Below are 25,429 nucleotides of genomic sequence, written 5' to 3'. Positions count from 1 at the left end.
GTTTTATATTGGAGTTTGTTGTTTTGTGACTGTTCTTTGATTTACAGTGATGAAAACCAGAATGAAATTCCTTGTTTATTCCTGCAAACTTGGTAAATAAAGTTGATTCTGATTCAGATATATCGGCACAGAATTTCAGTTAAAAAAAAAACAAAAACATCCATTGGTCGACTAAACAGCTCAAGGTTTGTAAAATATTCAGGAATAAACAGATACAACTCCAGTTTAGCTGCTTTATTTCTCCATTTATATATTTATAGCAAAGCTAAATGGTACTGGCTGGGATTTGACAGGAAGGCGAAACGACACAGTCAAACACAAAACACAAAGCCGCCCCAGAGTCTATGCACAGAGAATTATTCAAATTTTACACACCCACCAAAGACAGGCTGTCAAAACCCATGTTGATGTGGATTTTTCATACTGAAAAAAGGAGCACAGGAGAAGTTAGAAAAATAAAAGAGAGAAGAGAAAAAAAACTACGAAACAGAGGCAGAGCAAGAGAGGCTGGAGAGTGAGAGGAAAGAAAAAAGGAGAAACAGAGAAGCAGTGCCGGCTTCCAGGAGAACATTAGCTGAACTGTGTAGCGCACCATGAAACCATTGATAATGTCGTTCTTGTTTTGTGGACATGTATTACTGTAAAACTGTTTTCTGAGGCGAGCTGCCCACTATTGTTCCTGTCAGAGGTTGGAGTGAGGGCATAACCTGTTTCAGTTTACAGCAACAGCAGAACACAAAGAGCTGCTTTCCAGATTAAATGACCCAGATAAAGTCTAGAAATTGGATTGCTTTTTGATTTGATGCATGTTTAGGGAACATATCTGATAAAAATGAATGTTTTTAAAAGCAGTAAAAATAAGATAAGTGTGGCTATTTGGAAAAAGGATTCTTGATCATGACAATGGTTAATCCGTGGAGGAGCAGCAGGAATTATTTGAATCAATAGTACATGACTGGCAGATTCCGTTGCTTACTTTCCTAGGTACATTAAAACGATATATTTTTTTATTCTTAACACATAAATGTATCAATTTAAATTAAACAGACATGGGGAACTTAACTCAGTATTCCCACATCAAACTATTTGCAGATTATCAATGTAACTCAAGTTATTGGTTGGCAATTTGCAGATTTTTTTTTTTTGTTAAGCTCTTCTAAAGAATTCTGCAAAAAATGCAGCTTGAGAAAGTGAAACAGCAAGGCACAATGCTATTTGACATTCTATTGCTTCTGTGGAAGCAGCCAATCCAGAAGCCACATTCATATTCTTTGGCACTGATTGGCTGTCCCACCAAGAGCGGAGATAAGAAACTGCAGATGTTAGCTTCTGTGGTAGAACCAACAATGTTTCCAAAATGTGTTTTAATGCATATTAAGGCATATTTTGTGTCTGAACTATACATTATGTAGTTATAGGCATTTTTAGAAACGGTTTTAAGTATTCATAAACTTCAGCTTGTTGTGGGTGGTCATGGTTGCTAACCCCTTTAAATACAAAGGACCACTTTAATAAACAATAAACAAATGTCATGTTGTGGCTTAAATCGTCTTTGTGAAGACTGGTGACTTAACATCTCTCCAGCATGCAGATGCTTACGTTTTTTTTACTGCTTTTTGCCTGGTTTTAAGAGATGAGGTCACTTGGACCCCACAAGTTTCTTAGTCTGTGCTCAGTCCGGCCGGGTCACACCTGACCCTGTGTGTGCTTTCACCAGGTGTTTTTTTATGCTTTCGGGATCCAAAGGTACATCCCCACACCCCCGCTATCCAACTTTGACATTTGCTGCACTCTTGCTCAGCGTGCGCCAAGCCAATGGAGAGTTAAAGAATGTAAGCCAGAGAAAGTCATCGCTAAAGCAGCTGGCAGTCCACACCAGTGTTGTATAGTAACGAAGTAAAAATACTTCACTACTTTATTTAAGTATATTTTGGAGTACTTCATACTTTCCTCGAGTATGAACATTTTTGATAACTTTCACTTTTACTTCACTACATTTCCAAACTTAATTGCATACTTTTACTCCGATACATTTTCAATGTGTGGTTTAGTTACTCGTTACAAAAAAACGAGAGAAACGCAAATGTTTTGATCCCACCTACTGATTGACTGCAACAAAGCCTGCTTGCCTGGGCTTGTTCATCACCACCAATAGGATGCACAGGTTTCGCTCCTCCCCACCTACGTCACAAAGTCCAGCAAACAGTCTGATTGGTCAGTGCTCCGTTTGTGTAGGTTTGTGCCGTTAAAATGTTCGTTTGTGCAGCTTTGGTTTCCGAGATATTAAAATGATTTTTTAGGCCAACCAGAGTTACCATCCCCCCATTTTGCTCCAAAGTAGGCTGGTTCGTTAGTGCTCCATTTGTGCAGGTTTGTGCCATTAAAACAAACGCAGCAAAGTTGTTTTAAATTTGGATTTTGGCTATTCCAATATCCGGTGTGAGCGGCGTCTAGCTCGAGGTTGATCTGATTCATGAACGCTAATTTGGGCCAGCCGGTCTCTGGTCTACCCCTTCCTCAAGGTGTCGGAGTTTCACTCAGGGAGAGGCAACAAATTTTACATCCAAACTCTCCTGAGAAACTAATGGAAATAGATTTCTTGCCTTGTGACCAACTGACACAAAATTCATGCAGTTACACGAGACACACTGTTTGCTAGTGAAGTTTTAGTCATACTCAATATTTTCAGTAATTGTAATCTTAAAAAGTATATATTTTGGATGGCCTAAAAAATAATTTTTAATATCTCGGAAACCAAAGCTGCACAGACGAACATTTTAACGGCACAAACGGAGCACAAACGGAGCACTGACCAATCAGACTATTTGCTGGATTATTTGAGTAGGTGGGGTGTCAGCTTCACAGAGGTCTGTTTCGCTTCTCCCATTAAACACCAAGTTAACAAAAAGCTCTCCCTCTTCAGATGCCAAATAAGCTGCATTTCCCTCCCAATTCTTTTTTTTCTTTTGCATAATGACCAGTTGTGTGCACCTATAGTTTGTGAAGTATAGGAATCGGAACGGTTTTTTTTCTTCATGTTGGCCGCATTTTGGCCACTATTTATTTTTCTCATTTTCAGCACTGACCTTACTGAAAGAAAAAACTTAAGGCTTACAAAAACTTTGTATTTTCTGTCCTGGAGGGTTTACCAAGAAGCTGGTTCAGTTGTAAAGCAGGTTAAGTTAACCTAAAGCACGTTAAGTTAACCTTGTGGTTTAGATAAAGCACCTAATGTTCTTAACTAAATGATCCTGCAGGTATGTCTATTAGCAGGTTTCATTTTGCCTGCACTTGGTTGTGTACATTATTTCAAGTGTATTTAACAAGTTTACCAAAATATAAAAAATGTCATTCAAACTGCATTTGCCTTGTTTTACTTTTTACTTGTACTTTTCATTACATTACTTGAGTATATCCATTTTCACAGTAATTTCCATACTTAAGTACAAGACGTTTCAGATACTTTAATACCTTAACTCAAGTAACATTTCAATCAGTGACTTGGACTTTTACCAAAGTCATATTATAGAGAGGTACCTATACTTTTACTTGACTCTGAGATTTCAGTACTTTATACAACACTGGTCCACACAGTCCTGCTTCTAAGTAGATCATTTAGAAAGTTGAGGATAAAGGAAAAACATAATTTACTCCAAGCCTTTATTAAGTGCAGCCATATACCAGAAAATTTTATAGCATTGCATCTTTTCCTGTATAGAAAAGCTTTGTGCAGATGGTGGTTTTGTTTTCAAGCAGGACTTGGTTCCTGCCCTCAGTCTGAAGCACCAACACATGCTTTCCACATGGAACCTCGCCTTTCCATCCACCCGATTACTGCTGTCACTCAGTCATCCAAGAGTGGCGTTGTTTTATCCTGGGGTTGAAAAACAAGATCATTGAGACAATCTCCGTACTGAAGGTCAGGGGTCATGATTTAGATATAAAATATAGACTGAGATTCATGGGCATCCGAGGCTAAAATTACTGCTGACCAAAAACCAGTCAAACACTTTTGACTGGTTGGAAAAGTGAGACCCGACTAACTTTTGAACATGGTGACAATCCCCAAGGTTTCTGCCAATAGATTCTGTGGACTGAGAAAACAAAAGTAGAACAGTTTGTGAACTATTTCTAACACCGCTTTTCATCAAAAGAGAATCATCCCGACAAACATGGTGATAGTGTGAAGGTCTTTGCTACTTTGATTACATCTTACAATCAATGGAACCATAAATTTCATAAACTTCAGCTTGATGTGCGTGGTTATGGTTGCTAACCCCTTCAAATACAACGGATCCACTTTAATAAACAAATGTCATGTTTATTGTAGTTGTGATCTACACAACTATGGGAATAGTTGTACAGCTTTTTATGGGCATTTTCACAATGATCATATACAGCTATGGGAAATATTAAGAGACCACTACACTGAACTCCATTGAAAACTTCATGGCTATTCCTCCAAGTATTAATTTCTGAACTCTTGCTGAGTTAAAACATTAGTTTTATTCTTTCTAGATGAAAATGAACTTGCTTGCCCTGTATCTTTTTTATTATTTTGACCATTTTCTGGAAATAACTATGAAATTTGTCTGTGGAAATTTCAGAGACATGTTGTCAGTAGTTCATGTAATAAAAGAACAATGTTCATTTTACTCTAACATGTACATATAAAAAGTAAAATCAGATCATTTTAAGTGGTCTCTTAATTTTTTCAAGAGCTGCATATTCTATATTATAGATTCACTAATATTTTCTTTTGTATGTAAATATATTGACTGTAGGTCAGATTCCTTTTATTTCAAAGAACAGAAATAAATTGTCCTGTTTTTTTCTTTATTAAATGAAGTTTCCGTCACACAAACCCACACTCACAGCTGACCTCTCCACCCTGCTGTGTCTGCTATTAACAGAAGTGAGACCTTTGGTAAAACAATCAATCTCCAGAGAAAGAATGAGGTTCATAAGGTCACTCATCACGTCACTTATTTCTTTCAGCAACATCACACTCCTACTCCATTTCTCTGGCTCTCTCTTTTTTCTTTCTACAGCGACTTTTTTCTTTCCATGATCTTTTCCTCTCTTGTCCCCATTCCCTGTTGGGTTTTTTTTCTCATTCCTTTTTTCCTCCCTCTGTTCTTCCCTCCTTTTCTAACATTTCATGCATCACTTACATTGCCTTTTGCCTCAATCTCTATCTCTCCAGTAAATTATTTCCTCTCTCGTCTTCCTGTGTGCCTCTAGCTAACTTTTATAAACTAATTTTTTGGTTAACCATAACCTGTGTTCTCATTAATCATTATGGCCATCATTTGTTTTTGTGCACATGTATACAAAAAATAATAATAATTTTTCATTTTGATTTTGTCTTTTTTCCTCTTTCTTGTTCAATCATCCCTTTAGCTACTTCCTCAACTTTTTCTTGGTTTTCATTTGGATTGTGCACCTTTCTCGAATTTTGACAAACCTGTTGCTGTGCCACATTAACTACTACATTCACAGGATAAAGAGTTAGGCAAACAATTTCAATGTGACACCACACACACAGTCACATAATGACAGAGACAAAGATACACAAGCAGAAATTCAATAACCTGTGAATAAACAATGTCACTGGTTTGTGCACATCGACACACACCCAAAGACAGACTTATAGGTAAAAGCACACTGAAATGCACACACAGACACACTGGATCTAAACACACACTCCATCAAGCCAAAATGGCAGTGGTGGGAGGCAGTACAATGGGTATTGCCGGGTGCAGGCAGAGCTAAATTGCAGACAGCGAAGGGGAGATCTGGGCCATTTTTCAAGGCTGACTATATATTACAAATTGGCTACCAGGGTATTGTCTGGGAATACATACACATACGGTTTCACACACACATACACGCACATACACATTCGCACAAAGTTAAAAAAAAAAAAAAACTAATCCTGGCTTGTCCTATTGTAGCCCATAGAGCTGCAGAAATCTGGTCTTTTTTCTTGTTCTCAACAATTTCCACAGAATAAACCGTGTGATTGAAAATGTGTCAGTTTAGTGGGGAGCGATTCTGCCACACATACACACACGCACACCCACGCATGCACACACACACATATACCAATGAAATACAAGAATACACATCAGTGTTTATTTGGTGTAACCACGTTGTTTGTTATGAGACTGTTCAAGCACTTCCAGGGCAGCATCCAACATCCACCCTCTGCAACAGCCAAACACACCACTGACAGAAACAGCTGTCCTCAGTTAGTGCTCATGATCTGGTTCAGGTTCAACTTCTCAGTTTTCCTTCAGTGCAGAATTAAATAAAATGTAATAAAATCACATATTTCTTTATGAATTAAGCACAGAATTGAATCACATAAAGCTGTGAAGGTTTAGATCAAAATTTTAAAAGGAATTCTAAAACTGATTGCTAGTCAGTTTTATACTAGCAAACTAAAACTTTAAAACCGGAGTTGCAGTTTATCAATTCTTCTGCTAACGACTAACGACTAAAGACTGGAGTATCTGAAAACAAACTCATCTTTTCTAATAGCAGAAACCTAAAAGCTGGTACATGGGCACAGCAGCAGTGATAGTTGAAATATCTACAAAATACAGACAACAAGCCACAAGAAGCACAGAGACAACTCATGTCCTCAGGTAGGCACAGCGATCGACCAATAGAAACTGTGAAAGCCGAGCTGCACCAATAAACTGGCTCCTAACCAGCTGAGGGCATTCTCAGATCTGTCACAAAAATCAGCTTTATTGGGTCAACAACAATACTTTGGAGGAGCGCAGAATACATTTGAACTACAAATCAAAATATAATTGGCTAATCAAAGTGTCCTTTTGAATGTTTGTTACTGCTCTGTAACAAACCCTGTCTGGTGACAACATTAAACTACTGTGGCACATTGCAGGATGCCTGAAAAGTTGTTCTTCTTTTACACTAGTCTATCACAGAGAAGTAGCCCTCCGCTTAAGAAAATAAATTATTTTTATTAATTTATTTTTTTGTTTGCTTGTTTCCATGGTCAATATTCTCATCCTGTGCTCCTTGATGAGTGATGGGGAGGTGAATTGGATAAACTGGTACTTCCCAACAGTTTTAACCATGCGTAGAACACCTGTTCAATTTTTTAAATGAAACATTTTGCTTTACATTTTCTGATGACATGTCATTAAATCCGGATAACAACTCGATAGTTCCTCAACTCAACAATTATAAAAAAGTCAGATACTCATTCTGTGATTCCTTGAAATTGTTGTGTTTTTCAATAATGTACTCTATAAAGGCATGCTCCTAAAATCACATTCTTATGTTAACTGTTAAAAAGGCTAACGTGGTGGACCCCCAACTATTCACCTCTCAGTATTCACAGATTTCTGTGGAACGTAACGTAACTTCACAGAAAATCTCTCAATTCCCATAGTTTTTCAAAATTATCTGAAAGAAAGTGAAGCTTGAGCAGATTGATCTCCTAGACACAAAGCTCATTGACACACTGTTATGTGGAGTTTATCAAGCTTGTCCAAAAATTCCATCTATTTTAAATGGTGCTGATTGCTGAACCCCTAAAAGTGGAAGTAAGGAAGACTGTAGACGTGTATATCAATGCATGCTACGATATATTTGGTGTTAGAACCGGTTAAGTTCTATCACGCCACTGTGCAACCCAGGGAGTAAATCGCAAAGTCAAATTTATTTTAAGTCATATTTGCCATGTAGAGCATTTTCATAATAACTGAAGATAATATAACTAGATTGTGCTATAAAATGGTTTTACGTGGCTGGAAAACACATAATACTGTCCCTTTAAAATAGACATTTTTAAGCATTTGCAGAAGAAGTGGCAAATATTTGCGAATTTTAGGTTTTCATAGGCAGCTGTGGACCCAGGCCCCTGAAAATACAGAGGTTCCAGGGAAGAAGTGTTATACATAGTCCTGTTTTGGGCCCCATAATATGAAATAATAATAAATATCTAGAGTAAAAATGATATTTCTCTAAACCTTATGAAAGCTGGGTGCTTTCAGGTGGTATTTTAAACATTACATAAGCATTAGACAATGCATCAGCCACAACAAGAACCCAGAGCTTGGTTTAAAAAAAAATCTAAATAAATAAAAACAAGCAAGTTGTTACACAAACTATAATAATCATGCAAGAGCTCTTTATAAATGTATTTGTAGATTTTCTCTAAGTGTCTTACATCCACCACCCTACCTCAAGCAAAGCATGTGCATGAGAAAAAATGTGGCTCAGTTTAGTTTGCACACATTATCAGCAAATAACTAGAATAAATCCAGTGCATGCAACACTTGCGCTGAAGAGCAGTGCATGCAGCCATAATGGATTCTGTCATTTGAAATGGATGAAGTTCCATTAGAGAGCAGCACGGTCGCCGGGCTAAGTGTGATGAAGGGCGAAGCTTTACCATCTCTCTTTTTATTTTAACAACGACAAAGAGGAAGCGGCATCCTGGCTCTGGAATAATGGAGCACAGTTGGATTGTGGAGTCTGCAGACAGAAAGGTAGATGTATGCAAAAACAGAGAAAGTCTCTGTTTTTTCTTAGATGTGGTAAGAGAAAAAAATCTTCTTTGTTTTAGAGACTAGAGATAACCTGTCCCCTTTTAAATGCAGCAGTTTGAAGCTATTTTTGAAGTATTTAAATCAATGTAATCTGTCTATGTTTTTCAGATATTCTTTATCCATCATTCACCTACTTGTTGTCTTATAGTAAATAGGGTCTATGTCAGCAAACCCAAACACACACACCCACCACACACACACACACACACACACCTCTTTACACTCACAGAGGCATCCACGCATAGATGACATGTTTATTAATCACCTCTTTAGCAGGCTTCCAGCCTGATTTACCGCTGATTTCTTAGCTGTCATCCCTAAGAACAACTGGCTGACATTTACAGGTAGAAGCATTCTGCAGTAAGTCACACACATGCACACCCACACCCACACACACACACACACACGCACACACACGCGCACACGCACACGCACACACACAACATGCAGAACACACATAAAAAGGACTTGCTCAAGTTGCCCTGTACAAATGATGCGCACATACACTCAAGACAGTTAGTCTGTCATACACTAACAGTCCTTCACACGCTCTCATTCTGCTCTTCTGTTTCTGTTTTGTCTTTTTACAAATTTATCTGTAATTCAAACTGTTCGACAAGTCATGGGTACAAGTCAAAATTGTCTCCATGCTAATTCTTTTTGTTCACCAGTAACCGGTAAATAAAAAAATTAAAAAAACAGAAAATATTATTTAAAATGTGTTATTCTAAAAAACAGCATTGATATTTTCCCCCAACAAAATGATTGAACATGATTAACAGAGATCGCCCAAATAGGATCTTAGACATTAAGATTTCAAACTTTTTACATTTTTTTCTTCAAGCATCTGTAAATGTTTAAGACAAACGTTGAGATTTCCAATAACAGTTTTAACTCTTTAATTGATAGAGAGCGAAACAATGTGTACCTGGTTCGGTTAGCGTGCAGAATTAGTCTGTTCTCAGTTTGTAATCCTGTCTGGCCTAGTTCTGAACAGAATTCAGTTAATTTAAATAGCACCAATTCAAAACAAATGTTGTCTCAAGACACACTGCCAAAAAACTAAATATGTCTAATCCAGTAATAGACAGACATATTCTAAATTAACTCTTGTTATTCAACAATGGAGTCAAATTCAGTTCATGACCTAAAATAGGTAGGCGCAGTGGCGCAGTGGGTAGCGCTGTTGCCTTGCAGCAAAAAGGTCCTGGGTTCGATTCCCGGCCCGGGGTCTTTCTGCACGGAGTTTGCATGTTCTCCCTGTGTGAGGGTTCTCTCTGGGTTCTCCGGCTTCCTCCCACAGTCCAAACACATTCTTCACTCTGATCATGCAGAATGGAAAACTCAATTTCTTCCTTTAACAGGAAGAAACATCCAACAGAACCAGGACCCGGCTCACTGTGAACAGCCATCTGCCAACAACTGACACAAATCCACAGAAGAACTGATCCTGGAGTACATTCTGTGATAAAGAAAATGAAAAAGACAATCAAAGTTGTATCTCCTTTACTGGCTTCATCCAGCAGAATCAAGGTTCTCAAGCAGGAAAAAGGAGGATACATCCTATCAGGGTTTCAGGATGGGATTCAAACAGAACTGGGAATTCTGTTATGGATAAATTCATAAAGTGGACTGTATAAAGAAAGAATGCCTGGCTCTGTTTTATTTTGGCATCCATATTCAAACTGTTGCCCAGAGCAAGAAGTGATTACCATAAAAGATAAATGGACTGGATTTACATAACAATTTCCTAGTAATACTGACCACTCAAAGTGGTGCATGAACCCATCACACTGACATGTATTCATACACTCATATAGGTAAACAACTATTTTAGTAATCAAGTACTCTATTGATTATTCTCACAATTAATAGAGTAATTGGATTTTTAAAAAGTCAGAAAATAAAACATTGGTAAATGTAACATAACAGCAGTGTTACAATCAAATTTTTTGTATTAGAACGTCCCTAACAAAAACGTTTTTGTAGTTTAGAAAATTAACCTGTAACAATAATTATTATCTTTCTAAGTTAAACTGAAGAAAAGTTATACAAAAATCAGAAATTATATTCATTTCAATAATTAAAAGGAAGACTCACAAGCGCTTATAAAAATGTCTATGCTCCAGCTTTTAGTTCATGTATTCATCTTGAGTCAATTTAAGAGATGAACTCTAAACTTACCCAGACATTTATAGCTTTTGTGTCAATGTTAGTTACAGGATTCTACAGCTTTGTTCGTCACACACAGAAACATCCATCGGCTACATACCACCGTGATGATATAACATTAATTTTACAGTTTGTCCGTGAAGCTACACTTGAACATTAGCTACAGCGCAGCCACCCAATGTTCATTGTATCCACTCATCTGCATAAACACTAAATCGCTCAGAACCAGCAGCTCCGAGAGAAGAAAGGCTTCCGTACTGCATGCATTGCGCCAGTCATTTTAAGGAAGCTTATTGGTCCCGCAAAACAGGACGTTATGTTGCCAGCACTTAGCTTTTGTCACCAACTCAGAGGAAGGAGTGAAAGCGCTGCGCATCACAAATAACGTCTTGGCTGGAACACGGTGCACTAAATAATAAACACCAAAATTTTCGAGGCAGATAAATTTTCCTCTTGGAATTTTACTTATGGAGGTACTCGAATCAATCGAGGAATTGTTACAGCCCTACACTCATATATAAATCAATGCGTAACTTTAGTTAAGTGTTTAAGCTTAGTTTGGTAGTTCAAGCTTAGAATTTGATGTATAGGTTTCATTATTTATTCCCTATCTATTTCACAACATTTTCACTCCTTTTATAAAGTAAATGTTTATCCTGTTTCAGTTGTGCCAATTCAATTTCATTGTACATATGGGATAGAGTTGGAAAGACAAAGAAGTCATTTCTATTCATTCAATGCAAGTTTTTTGAGCTAATTTCTATGAAGACCTTTCACCATTCTTTCCTTTCCGATGAATTAAAGAACAGAGTTTTGGAAGGGAGCCTTGTGTTTGAGATGTTGATAACCCCTTTAGCCCTGTTTTGTGTTTAAACATCCGTTTTAGTGCACAAGTCATCAGAAAAATAAAAGAAATCATGCAGTCCTCATGTCTGAACGAAAAGGTTTTTTGGACATTTGGTTGGAGAGGAGCAGCACTGGTACTTTAAACTGCCTTTACATAGATTACCAAAGTTTACAATAAAATTATGATTAAATAGAATTAACCTTAGAAAGAATGATTTGCTCACAGGTGTAGTCTCTAAAATTTTTCAAATCCCTCTTTAAAATGTATTTGGTGTTTGAATTCATCACTGTTTAGTTTGTGCGATTTTGCCTCTTTGGATTTTAGTTAGCATAGTTTGTTTTGTTTTCAAAAAAGAAAAAAATACAGAGAGGAGGATTGAAAGAAGCAGGAGGCAAGAAAAAAGAGAGTATGTCTATTTTCTCTCCCCTCTGTAAGGCCAGACATCACAGCAGGACACAGTAAACAAGAGAGTGGATGGAAGAGACAGACAGAGCATCCAGCAGCTCTCACCCCAGTCATCCACACCACATGTGTGTTACTACCAATCAAAAGCCTGCAAAGACCCAAACAACAAGATGCTTTAAAGGCAACAGTGTACTACAGGACGCTGTTGAAACATGTAACAGAAATAACCAATACTTTGGATTCATGTAATATCTGGATATCTGGATATTTTATATTCCGTACATATTTGTGTTGGTGGTGGTTATGGAGTTGTTTAACCAATCTTAAATTATATTCATCTACTTTTTACGTGTATAGGCCTGTCGCAATAAACAATAAATCTGTTAATTGGATGATAAATGAAAATGATCAACCTCATTTTAATTTGTCAGCTTTATGGTTTTTTCCTGCCTTTTTCTCTTTCTATTGATGACACTGGATGAAAAAAGGTCAACTCTGGTGCTTGACCTCAAGTCATCACCATGAGGGAGGAGTGAATTATTGGATATGTCCATCTTCTCTATCTAAATCTAATGGTTATTAAAGGGCAACATAGTATACATAATCTGTGCTCTTTTGGTTGAATGTAGTTTTTATTTCCACTTTGGTTTCATGTTGTTTAGTTTTTATTCAACTGTATTTTTTGTTAATGGGGGCTGAGAGTCCATTTTATTTTTATCTTTGGTTGTTTTGTTTATTTTGTTTACCAGTTCCAATGTTGTGTTCTTTTGAAAATAAAGTGTATTTATTTTTGTGAGGATGTGCTTATATGATTAGCATTACATCAGTTTAAAATGGTCTTTGAAAAAATATTATTGTTTATTGTAATACTCTGGTTTCCTCCCACATTCCAGAAACATGACTGTCAGGTTGACTGGTCTCTCTAAATTCTCCTGAGGTGTGTGTGCATGGTTGTTTGTCCTGTCTGTCTCTGTGTTGCCCTGCGATGAACTGGCAATCTGTCCAGGGTGACCCCGCCGCTTGTCCAAAATGTCTCGCTGGAGGTACCAACACCCCTGCTGACCCCACTGGGAACAAGGGTGTAAGAAAATGGAAGGATGTGGACATATTTTAAGGGTTGCACCGATTGCAGTTATTTGGCCGATCTCCAATTACCAGTGGTTACAACTGGCATCTTCATCTTAATTATGCAAATATGAGTGTGCAGGTGCCTGTCTCTGATTGGTTCCTAGGAGTCGACAGAGACGTCCAATTGGTGGCCTCCTGGAGGTGACGGATATAAAGGCTGCTGACTCAGACTTCCTGCCAACCGTCCTCTGCTCATCTCAAATTACCACACTGATAACACCTTGTAAAAGTTCTGGAGTTTGTAAGAGTGAGCTGCTGTTTATGTTTTTATAGTTTTCTCGTGTTTTTCTTAATTAGAGAGGTAAGTTTTTGTCATTTGATTTATTTACTTTTAATTAGGCAAGTTGGTTAATATTCAGATGTTTCCTTTTGTGTGTTGTTTTTGGTATTATAGCTCACTCTGAAGCCATTGTAACATCTTAATCAAAAATACATCTTTTTAAAATAAAAAACATTATAAAAGTTCAACTTTGTATGTGTCGGCTTCTTTGAATCTGAAGATGATGGATCCTTCATGTAATGATCTGGCCATCCCTAGACGGGTCGTAACACCGATCTTTAAATATTCTGACCCACCAATTCAGATTTTGACTGATAACATTTTTTTCTGTCAGTCAAACCTCTCACTATTGAACAGAAGAGGATAGTGGCTGATATTTAGACCTTTGCTGAGGTAGATTATTGCGTTGCTCTTGGTGTGTCATCTGGAGTAGACAGTTACCCATTATGCTCTCAAGGCGTTGGAGGGAAAACCACTTCATCGCAAGAAATAGACACCGTCTCTTCTTGAAAAGATTCCATGACTAGATTCTTTCTGAACTGAAGTAGCTTATTGGTGATTTATTGCTAAAGTTCATCATGAGATGATCAAACAGGAATAAGATGCCTCTGTCAAGATCATCAGGTTATGTTTTTCAGGTATGTCATTAGTTAATAAATTATATACAGCTTACATTATCTGGGAAGCTATCTGCGACTTAGGAGTCTCAGTCAAATGTGCAAAGTAGAACTAGATGTACTGAAAGGTATGAAAACATTTACACAATGGATTCTTATGGGCTCATCATAATGTCTATGGGCAAGGTTTGAGTGGGGGGGTAAAGTTTACATATATGAAAGAACAAAGTAGAAGGACAAAGGCCAGCTGAGCAGAGGTGAGATGAATACTGAAAGCAGAATGAATTGCTTTTTGTTTCTCCATTCTAGAAAAGCTAACAGAAATCAGAGACAGATTTGTTCGTTGTCTGTTGACCTTAATCTGCTCCCCTCTCAGAATTCCTTTTCTCTTTTGTCCTAGAGTTCAAAATCTCTCATAGTCTGTTGTCTGTCACAAATCATCTTTTACACAGATCCTCTTGCAGCTAACTATACATTTTTACTTGAACACAAACACCAGGGAAAACTCAGTTCTCCAAAAATATAGCTCAGGTTCTTGGTTTTCCTTTGTGATGCACATATTCATGTGTATTAAGAGCTTGACTGACAGTCGGGACCTCATGCAGGTCTTTCACATTCAAACGATGCTGACATGAAAATAGATGAGTTGAGGGGCTTTAGCTAGAAACTTGAGCTCCAAAACACTCCTTGCAAGCCTGTCAAGCACACGCAGTCATGCAGCTTCGGCATTGATGAGGATGTTGAGCAAAATCCCGCAGTCTTTATTTTCACTTTGGCTTCTGTTAGCTGACAGAACGGCTTAATGTTTAAAGAGACAGTAGTTATGTAAATGAGAATATATATATATATATATATATATATATATATATATATATATTATATATATATATATATATATATATATAGGGCATGACGCCCAAGAGCTATTTGGACAACCTTGGGCCTTCGCCTGGAGCAGTGAGACATTTCCTCTGCTAGCTGGAGAGGCTAAAGTGAGTGGCGCTTTTTTCAGTTCGCCTTGAGCGGGTGAGAGCATAGTCGCATGACTTTTCTGTGAGTTTCGCTGGTGTCTCTCTCTTTCTGTTGCGTGTTTCCAGTCATCGAAAACCATTTCAAAGCATCACTGACTTTTAGCATCATTGAAAACGACATGCAAAGCACAACACAGCTGCGACGGATGGAGGATAAATCAGACCGTTTGGCTGTACTTGGAGCTGGCTTTCAAAGTACCATCTGGAGAAGAATTGTTTCTGATGTTTGCAAACTTGTTCCGATGCTTTAAAAGTAACATCCATATTTTGGCAGCTCCCTGCTTCTTGCTCAGCCCAGTGAACTCACACAAACTCATCAGTGTCTACCCAAAGTGCAGGATAAGTACAGTAGTGTACAGATTGTTCATGGTCCTATCGCGGTTTTGCATGCGCCAGATCAGACGCAGCTCTGGCAGGACCATAGTTTCATGTCCAATATGAGTTTTAAACAAACCCTGTTAGTTTCTTCACCTCTCTGTCCAGCTCTTCTTTTTCTTACTTTCTGTTGTCCGCCATCGTGAGAAACGATGTTCCACCCCAATGTACAAGATGCGTCAAACTTAGACCAATAATTATCAAGGATTCATGATGGACGTTTACCAGAACATCTATGGGTGAGTCTGAAGCCCCTGCAAGGTTCTGCTAAGATACATATCTGTGATTGTGATTTGTATGATTCCAATCAGAGAAATGGAGAAAGAAGTGACAAAAGAGCAAACTTCACATCGATTGTTGCACAGATATGAACACGCTTCATATGGTGTGAGTTTAAATCTGTGCATTTACTTGGAAGCAGAGCAGCCTGAGTCTCCACTGCAAGCACAATATGTCATGTCTTATCTAATTTACAGCAAATAGAGAAAGAAGGAAAGTGTCTCAGACCGAGAGGGAACATTTTTTGCTAGAAAATACATAAAATGGCACAAAAGAATACAGTTACAGATGCAATAATATTTTTTATATTAAATTTTAATGTATTTTTGATCATTTTTTTCTTCTGTTGAGAATTTAACAAGATGGTCCACTACACTGAGCGTCTGTCGAGATTCCCCTTCATTTGAAAAATACTTTGTGTATTCTGACCTCAAGGAATGTATTTAAGTTTAAATTATCATAATCATGTTGTAGAAAAATCCAGCCAGTCATTCACACAAATATCAAGACTACCATGGAGACAGACGGTTTAGGGTCAGATCATTACAAGATGAGAGAATGGTGAGCAGTCAAAGGGGATAACACCACGAGACTGCTCAAAAGCAAATTGATCCCTGACTTTAAAGAGACTGTCATTCTGTCATTGAAGATAGAGAGGGACAGAAAAGATTGAATGTCCAATGTTCAAGGTAATCTTTTCTGTTCTGTCGTGTCCAGTATTGTGATCAAACAGATTATTCTTTAAGGCATCATGTCAGCTAAACCATCACTCAAGAATGTCCCACAGTTCTAATCCGATGTTGACCACAGCACATGTAGAACATAACAGGGGAGTAAGGCCCAGAGGTTCTTCTTTAGTAGCTGAAGTTCAAGATTAAAGCTAATACAAAAGCAAGACATGCGAAATGACTGGAGACCAGAAGCATCTGGTGTTGATTGGTGTAATCTGAAAAAATTAGAGGTGTGATTATTAACTGAACTCACGGAGATGTTGAAGACAGTTTAGGTAAAGAGTTCTGTGTGAATCCCATTGAGTTCTGATGACTCCTGTGGTTCTATGATTTTGTGATGAAAATACCATGAAGATGGGCTGCACAGTGGTGCAGTTGGTAGCACTTGCAGCCAGAAGGTCCTGGGTTCGATTCCTTGCCTGGGGTCTTTCTGCACGGAGTTTGCATGTTCTCCGTGTGCTTGTGTGGGTTTTATCTGGGTTCTCCGGCTTCCTGTCAGATTAATTGGTCTCTCTAAATTCTCCCTAGTGTGACTGCGTGTGTATATGATTGTTTGTCCTGTTTGTCTCTGTGTTACCCTGCAACAGACTGGTGACCTGTCCAGGGTGACCCCACCTCTCGCCCGGAACGTAGCTGGAGATAGGCACCAGCACCTCCTGACCCCACTGGGGACAAGGGTGAACAGAAAATTCATAGTGGCAGAATTCATAGTGGCAACAGACAGAAATTTTGTAAAAGAGGCCATCAGTTGGACACCATCTTGAAAACGTTTCACAAAGAATCACAAATGGCCACAATCAGCCATGATAATGTTAGATCATTTAGATCATGTTAAATTATCAGATGAATTACTAATGAATGTGTCCAGCCAAAAAAGTGAGTGACGCTAACTTTACCTTGCAGTTCAGTTCATCATCGTTTAGTTCATCATTTAATGGAGATCTGTCTGGTAGGAACGGGCTGCCTCTCACTGCCTGTTCAACTCTGGATGTTTTCAGCAGAGATGAGTTGCAACATGCTTTCTCAGGGAGAGATCTCTGCTGATGTCTGTGTGTGTGTGATGGGGATCATTGTGTTTTACCAGATATCACTTATCTGTTGTCCTTTTTTTGGGTTTCTGCTTTTCCTTTCCCCTTTCCTTAGATTTCTATTCCAATCTCACTTTCTCCTACCTTGTCAGCCCTCTGACCTCATGTCTTCTCCTTTTCTGCTCATCCTCTTTCCATTTTATTCTTTCCCATTTATATCTTGCCTCTTCAAAATTTATTTGAGCTTGTCTATCTTCTCCCTTTGTCTCCTCTCATCATTCTTCTATTTGGTTGCCCCACTCTTGTGTTCATTGTTTTTTCACCTCCCTCGTTCCCTTTTTTCTTCACTCTCTCCCCCTGTGTTTTTTTTTCTGTAACCCTTTGTTGTGGCTGTTGTTGTTTTCTCTTCTTTGAAAAAATCTCCTACAACTTTCTCCTCGTCTCCTGGTTTTTTCCAATGATCATCTCCTCGCACCCTTTCACTTCCATAGTAACAGACAGTCAATGAAAAACTCATTCAATAACCAAGGCAACTTAACACATTCTCACTGTGTGCGTATAAGTGTGTACTTGTGAGTTTATGTTCAGCTACCATGGCAAGTGTGAATGGCTGGCAAGAGGCACCAGAGTGTTAATGGATCCCATGAATGAAAGAAAACAGAACAAAGTCTCCTGTGAACATTAAATCCCTCTCAAGCAAATCCCCAGCAAACAGAACAAAACTACATTTTAAATTATTTTTCATTTGCATTATCATTATTAGAATTCAATATTTTTTTTCAGATCCAGGGTCTTGCCTTGAGCATTTCTGGATCATGCAAAAGAAAAAAAAAAGTAGGGAATGCAAATCAGAGGCAAATATGTTACACAGTGTATTTTATTTCTTGCATTTCTTGCTTTACTGTAAACAATTTCAGGACCGTGTTCTACGCATAAAAATGACAAAACCTGAAGCTGCTACACTTCAAAGACAGACAGGAAGAAGGATGGAAAAATCTTAAAATAGAAAGCTGTACACTGAGAAAAAAAAATACAGATTAAGGAATACAGGGTGCATATTGCCACTGTGTCAACACAATATATATGCTAATCATGCCTTTTGTATATGAGTGATTTTTTTTTACATGTGTAGAGCTAAGACAATTGTTGAAAAAAACAAGAGGAGGTTTAGAAACCACTGGCTGTGAAGGTCATTCCCAGTAGCATTTGAGTCATAACTGTGTCGACCATTAACAGGCAAAAACATAAAGTAACTAAATATAAAACAAGGTAAATGAACAATTCTGTGTTTGGATGGGTAAATAGAAAACAAATAAAAAACAATATCAGATGAGATGACTTGGGCAGTGCTCACAACCACAGCAAAATTCTGACTTTTCATAATTTAATATTTTGCTGATTCTGTTTAAACTGTTACAGAGGGCAGTGGGCCACTTTGGCAACAGTCCATAAGTTTTCCATTCTTACAACATAAATCATTAATATTACAATAGCCGCCAATTAGGATTTTAGCCATTTAACCATTAACATTTTTTTTAAATATGCTTCCAGTAAAAATGTTTCTTGACCTTTCTACTAGATGTAGAATATTCTCCTTAGGAATGAAGGAATAAACAGCAAACTCTGCAGGCTGTAGTCCCCTCAACATATGCATTTTTATCAAAACACCCAAAGGTTTTTTGATAGAAACACCCAAAGGTGTCATTCAACCGACATTAGGTTTTTAATTGTAAAGCAACAAAGTAAACTAGGGCATAATTTTATAGGGAATAAATGGCAATGTATTTAACCAAAAATACATGTCAGTTTAAACACCTAGACATGAAAGTCTTGAGCTAAGTGCTAACTTGTCTTCTTTTACCTGTTCTTTTTTCTCTAAGTGAAAGATGGAAAAGACTTCCTTTTTCACTGATGAAATCAGTGAAGTGACTGATTTCATCAGTGAAACACTGAAACATTTTCAGTGTTTCTACTGAACACTGAAGATCAGTGTTCAGTAGAAACACTGATTTTACTTTCATTTGACATGAGTAGATCATTCTTTTAGAAGCTCTGTATATGGTGGGAATCCTTTATTGTCTCCTTTAACCATGTTATCCTTCCACTCATCAACATTCATACAATAATATGCAGATCAATAGCCAACTTGAATTTAATGATTGACAACGAAAGCCCCTGCTCCTGGCTCTGATTGGTTGTTTCCGATGGAGAGCAGTGCATTTCTTTTGATGGCAACACTAGCATGGGGAGAAGATGGAAAAGCTTGACGATTTTTTCACAGATTCTCTGACTCATATTATACTGTCAGAGCATAGTGACAGCTTTAGAAAATAGGTTTAAAACATATTTTTGTAAAATTTACATAATATAGCTTTGATACCGACTTAAAGGTTATTATTTTCATCTGACAAACCAGACTCATCAGGATGCATATTCTAATTTATGGAATATGACTGTAATTCACCAACACCGTAATGTTTTGCACATAAGGCAGAAGTTTAAATGAACAACTATGGTAATTAATACAATGAGTTTCTCAATTGTATCATTTGTGTAACTTCATTTGTAACACATTGTACTTCATTTTCCATCAAGTATGATGGAAAAATATAAAAGCGTTCAATGCAAGACATTTCTCATAAGTAGAGAAAATACTTATGAGTACACAACATCATGTTGTGTATGATGTTTTTTTTTGTGTTTGTTTGTTTAATCTCAAACATCATTTAGATTTAAATATTAGAAGCACCATTTTTACTCTCTCTTTCCCAGGACTGTGTTGAAAAGTCTCAAAGTCTCTCTTAGTACTTTTCTTGGTAAAAAGAAGGGTCAGTAAAAAAAAAAAAAAAACTGCAAAATATGTAACTATTTTTTTCAGTTTACCCATGAACAGGCAAACTTGTGTGTCTCTTGTGACTAGTTTCTGAAATCCACCTTGTATTCATCTTTCATCCAGAAAATGTTTAATTCACACCTGAGTATTGTAGGTCTCCTCAATAAGGCCCTCTGTGCAGCACACAGCCAACTGCAAAACCCAACAACAAAACCTAATATCTATAACTATTCAAGAGTTTTTCCAAACTATTATAAAAATAATGTACACAGAAGATTTTATTTTTCTTTAATGAAGTGCTGTGCCTCTTTCAGCATGCAGTAGTTTTTGATTTGCCCAGGTTCTTTTGCTTTAATGCCTTTTTTTTTTTTCAAAAAGCAGCTGTTAATTTTCAGAACTGTGGCTTATCAGTGTTTCTCTCTTGCAAAGCAGCCCATAAATATTAATGCAGATCAGCCACACTATGCACCGCTGCATCGCCCTTTTCCTGCATAGTTGAATCTGCGTGTGTGGTTGTGTGCAGAGGTGTTAGCATGGTTGTGATTTTATTCTAAGAGAGCAAGTGTGGATTAGGTTGCTGTAAGTTTATGTGATTGCATATTCAAGAGCTCAACAGTTTCAGCATTTGTTTAGCTGTTTTCTTGTTTGTCAGCATGGTGTTCTGTCAGTGTGTGTTCATGCTGGTAAAACTGATGTGTATTCTCTGGCTCACTGCAAACAAAGAAGAGGGCACATATTGCTGCTGAAAAGCTAAATGCTAACTTCTGCATTTGCAACCCTCACACTCATAATGCACACCGACATACACACAAAAGGTGTACAGGTACAAGGCTGCAAACAAAATAGCTTTAATATATTCCATACAGTTTAGAAATTTGTAATTTTATTCATGACATCCAAGTTCGGGAGTCAGCGCCCCTGGTGTTCACTAGACTTATGGCATCATAACAGGTTTAGCTGTTAGTTTAGCTTGATTTTGTCTGTTGCAGTTGCTTAAAAACAAAAGATGCATTGCTAATCGTTTCATCGACTTTATCAGTAACTTCAGAATGTCACGCCGCAGCTTGTGGCTCTGATAAACGTTGCCATAAATCCCAGTTTTTCCTCATGCTGTTGTTCTCATCTGTCACTATAATACTTCACTTTTTCCCTTTGGCCTTTAGCATTTTAGGCACTTTGATCGGTATCAGACTCCATTCAACAAGTTAAATTATGAAGGTGTGCATTTATTGTATTGGCAACATGATAGCCAGCCAATATTGTATCTAGCCAGACTGCTATGACAACAAAATTTGAGATAACTGTCTATGACAGGGGTGGGCAATCCTGGTCCTCCAGGGCCGGTGTCCTGTAACTCTTAGACATCTCCCTGGTCCAACACACCTGAATCAAATCGCTGAATCACTTCCTAAGTACAGAATCACTTCAGAGTCCTGCTAATGACCTCATTATTTGATTCAGGTCTGTTGAAGTAGAGACACATCTAAAAGTTGCAGAAGACCGGCCATCAAGACTGGAGTTGCCCACCCCTAGACTCTGGACCCTATAGGGATTTATACTGTCACTTTATGGTATGTTTGTGGAAGAGCCAATTGCAGGCAGGAGGAATAATCCAGATCAAGTATATAATATATTTACAATAAGCAAAAGCAACAAATTTTTCAGTGTGGTATCTTTATGCACTAAAAAACTGAAAGAGGTCCAACACCAACAGAAGGTCAGTCAAAGCCTCAGATGAGGGTTAATCTCACTGATCAACCCTGAAGATCCAATTAGTTATTAACATAAATTTTGCATCTGAAGATGAGAAGGTAAAATATGGAGTTCCATATAGGAGATACTTTATCATGGCAATAAAATGTTGTAGCTTATATAATCTTCTGAAAGTTGCCATTGCTGATGATGCAAGAAAGATCTCCTGTAGCAGTTAGTATTCCAGCATATTTGAAGTAGCCTTCTAAAAGAAGACACTCTGTTTTAAAACAGTCTCATAAAGAGGATGCTCTGTCAGCGTTGTCCATAATTTTATTAATTTCATAAAGAATCTTTCTATGCACCATCATCTCCTGTGGTTCCATTGTGTTCTCAAACACACAGCCAGGCTTCTTTATCTGGTATCAAACATGCATGAAAGAATGAAAGCAACCTTTCATATATGCTTTTCATGAGTGAAAAACAAATTTTCCACTCGGGTGTAATGTTTCTTTTAATGTAAGAAACCTGTTTCTTCTCTCTGAGCGTTTTATCAGAAGTTGCTAGATTTTGACACATCACCATGCCAAAGGACGACAGGGCTTCTTTAGCCATCAAAAACATCATAAGGTAACTCCTGGTCCTCTGACAGCCTCGATTCACAATTTGAATACATTGCATTGACATAGTTCAAATTTAGAATTATTTATTTTGCTTCCTGTTCCAAATAGACTGGCACTAAAGTTGGAAAAGAGGATTTAGGCCACTCTGCTCTCTGTCAGCAAACACCTAGAAAATGACCTTGTTCTCTTCAATGGGTCAATCCAAATGTCTTATCATTATGCAGATGTTGTGTTTCAATGGTTTTGTTGTTGCTGGCTCTCTTTTTCAAGGCTCTCATTAAGAAGAGAATGTAAATTGCGTTTGATTATGTAATATTTTCTTTATATCACCCAGCCCTTAAAAAGGTGAAGGACGTCAGAACAAATCTAATGAACGAAGACTAATGAAGAGCAGATGAGTAAAATCTAAGTCGTACAATTGAAGCATTCATTCAGCTTAGCATTGAAAGGAACAAATGCCAACTCCAACTCTACACATTCACAACATTTCTAGGGGTGTTGCTATTAATCAGGAAAGAAATGTTTTGTTATTTTGTGTGTACCCTTTATGGCCAATCGCCGGCAGCCGATTTACAGAGCTCACTTGTCTGTTTGTGTGGTGAACAAGTCACTCCTCTATCAGCAGCCCCCGTTGTCCGGAGAGCTGGGCTGATTTTCATTAGCGATAGTGGCTCACACAAATCAAAAAGTCGAGGCGCTTGGGTACCACGCCACACTCCTTTAATTTCCTGTTGTTGGAAGACTGAAGGATTGTGGGGCAGCAGTAAGAAACAGGAAGCACGATAAAGCTGACATGTGGCTGCCCTTGGAGGCTGAGGAGGGTGTGGGCAAGTGAGTCTTTTTGTTTGTAGCACTAAAGTGACTAGGTTTATCAAATGCGTGTGTCAAGGCTTGTAGGGGTGTGTCTGGGAGTGTTCTGTATGTGTGTGAGAGAGAGAAAGTGAGAGAGAGAGAGAGATGCTGATCAGATGACAGAAGAGGTCAGCTTAGTCGTCTATTACCAAGAAATATTTTCCTCCTTCAGTACTTTATGAGAAACTGTAGATGTGTTTACTTTAGTAGTCACCCTACCCACCAGGCCTCCAAGCTACACAGATGCCTATGTCAAGTTACCATGGAAACTGGGCTACCTCTTAAAAGCCTTGCCTATGGAAAATATAATCTACTCTTGCTGAAACTACAAATAAAAGAATTGATAAGATCAATAAAATGGGCATGGCGGACGAGGAAGGAATGCAATGGTTAGCCGCAGATTTTAATTAAATCTAACAGACAACTATGTCTTGACTGAGCAATGCACAGAATTAATACTTTGAATAACTTGTGGGAATACTATATGTTTCTAAACAAAGGGTTTAAAATTGGCTCTGATTCAAAGATTTCTGATTCTTGGTTCATTTTATTTGTAAAAATAAACCAAGAATCAGACACAAGAGAATATCACAGACAAAACCAAACCGCTGTGTCATTGGTATCCCATAATACCAATGCATGATCAAAAATCTAATGTTATGCCCGTTTCTCTTAGTTTCTATTCCTTCATTGGAATGACACACTGACCACTTCCTCGTCCCTCTCTCTGCCTTCTTTCAGGAAGGATTTCACACCATCTGTTCCACAGTAAAGGGCTCTGCATGGTGGAGGGAAAATCGGTTCTTGATACAGATGTGTGACGAAAATCACGACAGTTTGTGCTCAGTCTCATATGCCTCACACACAGTACCACTTTAAATATATACCAGAGAAGAAGAACGATCAGGCTGCACGTAAATACAAAGTTTTTGTTTGGTATCACTACTATACACCCGTTCCCTTACTCCTCATTTGCCCTTGAATTTCAACATTGTTATGGGTTTGTAATGTCAAACAGCAGGATAATATCGATGAGGTGAGATGATTCCCCTGTTTTATCAATGTTTTTTTTTTTTTCCACTTTGTATCTATTTTAACTTCCTGCGGCCTGAGAGCGGATCTCAGGAGGAGCACAGCAAATGTTATGTTCAGACAGGGGTGTGTGGGGCAGATGTCCCATCAGATCATCAGTTCCCAAAACCACACACATACAAAATAACCACTAATAAAAACGTGAAGCATCTAAAAGAACATCACAGGGCACTTTTTTCATCACAAAATTTCAACAAAAATGGAGTTGTATCAGATTTTTGTCTTTGGCAAATTATCACAAGTCATTTGTGTGCACTGGACACACACATTTGTTTGGGTTGTATTTACCCAGAATGCCCTGTGCTGTAGTCCACTTACTATCTCTGGGCAGGATAAATACACACACACACTAATTTACACAAGTTGCAGAGACCAAATAAGTTAAAAGTTATGTTTTCTGTCTTTGGGAGGAAGCCAGAGAGAACCCAGCATCAATGCTGAGGAAATACAAACTCCACACAGAAAGACCCCAGGCCCAGATTCCAACCCAAAACCTTTTTACTGCAAGGCACCACTGTGCAGCCATTCTGCATTAAAGAAGAATCAACATAAATCATCATAAAAACACAGAAAAGCTTATAAAAGAGGCAAAAATAATTTTCTTTGTGTTCTCATCGTTTTCCTCCTCCGGTTTGCTCTCTTCTTCTGAAACGCCTGTGTTTTCTTCCACGCCTATTTTCGTGCTCTTCCCAAACCATTTGAGTTTACTGTGATTTTCTATTATTAAAGGTAAGTAGCAAAGGATTTATTATTTGTCTTTTCTCCCTTTTTTGAGCAAGTCATCCTTTTTAAAACTGGTCTCCATACTTAAACCTGATTCCATCACTTTATTTCCTCCTACCCTTTTTGTCCT

At 37.9% G+C, this 25,429-nt stretch overlaps 1 protein-coding gene across 3 annotated transcripts in view; it reads right to left on the bottom strand.

The window, feature by feature from the left end:
- Nucleotides 1–25,429, bottom strand: part of LOC129377323 (neuronal PAS domain-containing protein 3) — a 238,672-nt gene that overhangs the window by 178,441 nt on the left and 34,802 nt on the right. The gene's annotated exons all lie outside the window — the stretch shown is intronic.

Source organism: Poeciliopsis prolifica, unplaced genomic scaffold (assembly GCF_027474105.1).
Source record: "Poeciliopsis prolifica strain line A6 unplaced genomic scaffold, Auburn_PproV2 SCAFFOLD047, whole genome shotgun sequence".
NCBI classification, from domain to species: domain Eukaryota; kingdom Metazoa; phylum Chordata; class Actinopteri; order Cyprinodontiformes; family Poeciliidae; genus Poeciliopsis; species Poeciliopsis prolifica.
This window is presented reverse-complemented; position numbering and strand designations above follow the sequence as displayed.